The sequence below is a fragment of the Otolemur garnettii genome, unplaced genomic scaffold, assembly GCF_000181295.1.
Source record: "Otolemur garnettii isolate 467f Iridium unplaced genomic scaffold, OtoGar3 scaffold00228, whole genome shotgun sequence".
Lineage (NCBI taxonomy): Eukaryota > Metazoa > Chordata > Mammalia > Primates > Galagidae > Otolemur > Otolemur garnettii.
Window position 1 is genome coordinate 1,358,134 of NW_003852623.1, and position 5,620 is coordinate 1,363,753.

General features: G+C 49.5%; 1 long non-coding RNA gene across 1 annotated transcript in view; it reads right to left on the reverse strand.

Moving 5' to 3' along the window:
• Positions 1 to 5,217, reverse strand: part of LOC105888234 — an 8,412-nt gene extending 3,195 nt beyond the window's left edge. Inside the window, exons 1-2 of the long non-coding RNA XR_001161799.2 lie at positions 5,071 to 5,217; positions 4,468 to 4,580 (exon numbers count right to left, since the gene is read on the reverse strand). This is a non-coding gene — a long non-coding RNA (uncharacterized LOC105888234). The remainder of the gene's footprint in view (positions 1 to 4,467; positions 4,581 to 5,070) is intronic.
• Between the last annotated feature and the right edge of the window lie 403 nt (positions 5,218 to 5,620).

Consider the following 5,620-nt stretch of genomic DNA (forward strand, 5'->3'; position numbering starts at 1 on the left):
CATAGTCACCAAACATTAAGTGGCTCAGACAGAAACATGTGCTTGTGACCTAATCTTTAGCACCGGTGACTATGACCTCATTTGGATAAAAATGTCTTTGCAGAGCTGAGACAGTTAAGGATCTTGAGATGAGGGGTTGAGGGCATCTCTTAGACTGTCTGAGTGGGGCCCTAATCAGATGACAAGTGTGAGTGGCAGAGGGAAGACGGCACGGAGGTGGAACAGAGAAGAAGTGGCCACAAGCCAAGGGGATCTACAGCTGCCAAAAGCAAAAACAGGCCAGGGAGAAATTCTCTCTGAAATCCCCCACCCTGCAGACACCGTAGTTTCAGACTTCTGACCTCCAAACTGTGAGATAATAAATTTCTGTTGTTTTAAGCCATCAAACTTCTAGTAATTTATTACAGCAGCCTCCAGAAATTAACATAATGGCCAAGCTAGGGTTCAATCCCAAGTTTGCCTGGCTCTGCTCTGTGAATCAGGATGAGTTATTTACCTTTCAGAGGCTTCAATTCCCCACCCCCTCCTTTACAGCAAGGATGATACGAGGTGATGTGCTCAGATCAGGCGCCTGACATCCTGTTTGTGTTTTACGAGAGTTTAAGGAGCAAGGAAGATACAGAGAGGAAGGAACCTCAGGAGGCATGAAGCTGGGATTAAACGTCCTGAAAACCTTCTCTGCTGCTTCCTAACTGAGCAATCTCAGTCAACTTACTTACCCTCTTGAACCTGTTTCCTCATCAGTAACCTGGACAGAATATCCACTGCCCAGAACTGATACAGACATAAAATCAAATTGAAATGCAGCAAAAGAAAGACTAGCTGCTTATCCTTCCTTTCTCCTTAGTTACCTAAATTAGAAGCATAAACTCAACTTCTCTCCTTAAGACAAGTTGCGTATGTATAAGAAAAGATTCACCTAGATTGTTTTTAAGTGTTTGGTGGAAAGTCCAGTCTTTTCAAACCTCAGACAGCGTCTAACTCCATCCAGGGCTACCAACTGGGGACACGGAGTTGAATATAAATGAGAAAAACTCATTTCAGCAACTCAGAATTCATGATTCGAGTGCTCTGAACTGAACTTGAACCCTTTGGCATTCGAATGGGCTTATGTAGTTTTGATTGCAAGAAAGGAGAATTTTAAAAAGTCATTAAACAAGGTGAAAAGCCTTATTGGACACGAATTGGCTCTTAAAGAATATTACAATGATATAAAGCTCAAATGGGTCAGAAATTTATGAAAGTCATTTCCCTTAAATAAAACATGATTTTAAATATTCAAGGGAGAACACTTGGCCAAATGTACTTGCTGTTTTTAAACATCTGAAGAACCGAAAGAGGTTCTGCTCATTCCAGAGACAAGTGCCAGACAGCAGCACGTGGGCAAGAGCGTCCCGCCGGCCTCAGGGCCTGCACCATCACCCCGCACAGCACCTCGGGTCCCAGCACAGAGCTGCACTATCGTGTTTCCCCAAAAATAAGACCTGCCCAAAAAATAAGCCCTAGCAGGTTTTCTATGCATTTGTTAAATATAAGCCCTACCCCAATAATAAGACCTAGTGATGGGCGTGGCTATGCAGCGTATCTGCATAGCCACACCATGCATTTCGGTGCAGAGAGGAAGACATCCCCTGAAAATAAGCCTTAGTGTGTCATCTTGAGAAAAAATAAATATAAGACAGGGTCTTATTTTCAGGGAAACATGGTAGCTACCCAGGCCCACCGAGCCATGAAGGCCACTTAAGACCATTAGATGTACAGATTAAGAGCCCCAGTTAACACTGGAAATACTATATGAGAATTGCCTGATCTTCCAACAAAATGTGAACTTCTTGAAGGCAAATAATAGGCTATTTCAGTGTTAGATTACCCAACACCTAGCACAATGAGGTGGTCCATAAGTGAGAGTGAGTGAATGAATAGGTGAGGAAGGAAGGAAAGAGGGAAGAAAGGGAGGGAGGATGGGAAGGGAGGAGGGAGGGAGGGAGGGAGGAAGGGTGAGATGGAGGGAAAGGAAATGAAAGCATGGAGGAGGGGTAGAAAGGCAGATGTGTGAATGAATGGACGACTATGTCAGTGTGTGAGGGCCTAGACAGATAAATGGGCAAAATAAGTAAGGCGGGTAGCCATCTAGAAAGAGAGAGAGGTGACAGATCAAAGGACAGAAGAATGAGTGGGTTGATGTGTGGAAGGATGTATAGATGAAAAGATGAAAAAAGAAAGATGGAAAGGAAGGAAGGGGAAGGCGGATGAATGGATGGCAGGTGGATGGACATATAGATGGATGAACAGATGAAGACAGAGACTCCCTGGGATTGTTGTGTAAAGGAGCCACCTAATGATTCTGCTCTTGACTATTACAGCACCAGGTTTTGGTTTCCCTTCTAAATGATCACATTTACCTTACGAAACAGGGGCCTGTAATAATCCAAAACAATATACCCCAACTCCAAAAGCCACGGGAAGTCTGCAGAGGGTGCCACAGCCCGGAACCTGAGGACTCCAGGCCATGTGGCCAGAATGAGTCACTCTACCCCTGAGCCCTGTGTCCTATCCAGTACGATCAGTTTCCCATCCAGCAGAAACACCCTCTTGCCTTGCCAGCAGTGTGAGATTTGATTTCGGAAGCAACGTGCCCAATCCAAGTGGGTGAGGCATGACCAGCCTATGTCACAGAGTCCCAATCACATTTTCCAGTGGCCTAGTTCTAGCCAATGAGAAATGAGGGGTGTCTAGGATTTTCTGGGCATAAAAAGAAACAGCTGACAGAGGACAAAGGCCTGGCCATAACCTCTTTTTTCTGGTCTGGGCTATGCTCTGGGAAGCTTGTGTGTAGCCGCAGCAGCAGAGATTTCATAACAGTGAGGAGGAAGCCTGAGATTCCCTGAGTCTGACCTGTACTGTCACATTGTCGGGACCAATGAGTCAAGCTCAGAAACCACCCGCCTTCATCTTCTTGTTACATGAAACCCATAAAAACTAGGTATCAAGGGGCCAGGCGTGGTGGCTCACACCTATAATCCCAGCACTCTGAGAGATCAAGGTGGGCGGATTGCTTGAGCTCCGGAGTTTGACATCAGCCTGATCGAGAGGGAGACCCTGTCTCTAAAAATAGCCAGGTGTTGTGGCGGGCGCCTATAGTCCCAGCTACTTGGGAGGCTGAGACAAGAGGACCACTTGAGCCCAGGAGTTTGAGGTTGCTATGAGCTGTGAGGCCAGGGCACTTTACCGAGGGCAACATAGTGAGACCCTGTCTCAAAAACAGACACAAGCTGGGCCGCACACAAGGCATCTCCTTCCAGCAGGCGCTGCTCTGCACACAGGAGCTTATTTAATCTTCACTGTGGAGAGTTTATTGTCTCCACTTCACAGATGAAAATAATGAGACACAGGGTGGTAAGAAACTCGCCAAGGTGACAGCTAATAGATGGTATAGGAGCAGGATTCAAAGCAATTAGGGCATCCGTGTAATCACCATCCTGCCTTCTCGCATTTGCTGAGTGACACATTAGAATACAGCCCAAATCACACCAAATTATGCAAAACCTGTACCTATCTTTCCATCTTGCACAGTTCGTGTGAGCACATTTAGCTGTCGGTGCAAAATGCAGCCTTCAAAGCAACCCCAGGAATCATCTAATATTATCCTCAAAGGTGTGAGTTAGGGAAAGGATGACGACAGAGCCTGAGTCACCCCCCAGAGCCCAAACATTGGGTAAGAGGCAGAGCTGGGACAGGAAGGCGCCCTGGTCTCTCCGGCACTGAGGCTGATTCACCGTCCTCTGGGGTGCCCTGCCCTCCCAGGAGAGGCTCATCTCTTTGCACAGTCATAAAGGAAACCCAGAGGATTCCTCTCTGATGCTAATGAAACCTGACTCCCCAGCTGAAAATAGTCCAGCCGGCCAGCGAGGGGATGTGGGAGCAGAAGGCAGTTTTCAGTGCACTCAGCTGGCGTTAAGGTCTCCTCTGCGCTGATCCCTCCCCAGAAGGGTCACCTTCCAGCTTGGTGATTCAGAAAGCCCTGGGGGCTTGAGTCCACAGTTTCAGAGCCTGAGATCTTTTCTCACCACCCGTCTCTCCAGTCTCGCTGCTGACAGAGCCCTCGGCATCCACCAAGTCTACGGAGTGAGGCCGTTCTCACGACGCCCAGAGCTAAGCTGTGAGTCTGGAAGAGGCAGGATAGAACTGGGGACAATGAGTCGATGGAGAGCCCAGAGGAGGGAGATCAGCCAAGAACCACAGGCCCTGCCCTGAAAAGCAGCAGAGATCAGCTGGTCTAACACCTTCAGTTTATGGGCTGTGGACATGGGACTCAGAGACGTTCATTAATCGTAGCAACTCTCATCCACACATCTGGCAATGGGATATTTAAACTCATTTAAATCCCTACCAAAAAAAGTTAAGGGAGGGGTGATAGCTTCCTCCTCACCCCCCCCCCAAAATGCTGAGAAAGAACAGGTGACTTACCCACGGTCACAGGGCTGATAAGCAGCAGAGGCGGGGCAGGCAGGCAGGATTTCTGCTCCCCAGACCGCTGCTCTGTCTGCTGGTCCCACGCTGGCGGAAGCCCTGCGGAGGAGCTGGCAATCAGAGAAGAAATTAAGCAGCGAGCAGAGGAGAGTCCAGAAGGACTCTCAGTGTGGACGGAGGAGGGAGCAGGGGCAGGCTGGACAGGTGGGATCCTGAAACACCAGGTGGAGCCGGCTGCCTGCGTGTGAGGCTGGAGAGGAGGGGAAGGGCCCAGAGCTTTCCCGGATCCTTCCTGGCAGTGATCTGCTAAAGCTGTTAAATGCTCCTAGTTTAGGGGGTCTGGGGAGCAGCAAACGAGAGAAGCTCTCCAGGTCACAGGACGGGCAGTGATAATCGACGGGGGCGTGAGTGTGTGCACACACCTGCCTCTTCAGCACACACCGTTGTCAGCCTGGGTTTTTCATCGAATGTAGAATCTTCCTTCCTAATTCATGGAAAGTTCTGAGAAGTCATCTTAGAAAAGAACGGCAGAAGTAAAATAAGACATGACAAACAGAAATACAAGCTCCACGAAGTTCAGAGGGCACCACGGTGTGTTACCTGTGAGTGGGGGTAGGTGGGGCGGGCTCCAGCAGGCTGCGGTGGGGATTTGAGACTTCCTGGGCCCTGGTCAGCTCCTGCCACCCACTTCAGTGCTTTGCTGATACTGAGAAATAGTCCTCCCACGAGCCTCCTTCCCTACCCAAAGCTAACCAGTCACACCCCGCCAGCTCTGCTTCTCCCTGGACAGGCTTGGCATGGAGGGAGAGGACAGTGTGACCCTGTTGGAGTTAATTACACACACTGGGTACTGCTGCTCTACTCCTTACTTGTGATCTTGGAAGCCACACCTTCCTTGGTCTGGGGTTGTTTCTCCAAGTGTAAGTGGCACCGCAGTAACACTCAGCTGCTTTCCCTCCTCGGCCCATCAGCCACACGCCCTCCGACTTGGCACGCACTGTTCTCTGAGCACGGCAGGCTCTTCCCATCCCTCGCTCTCCCACACGGTCTCTAGCCCCGTGCCCGTGGCCCTCCCAGCCTGCTCAGAGCTCAGGTCCACCTCGAGAGCCACTTGTGTTCTCTCTCCCACATGGAACGTGAAAGCTGCCCG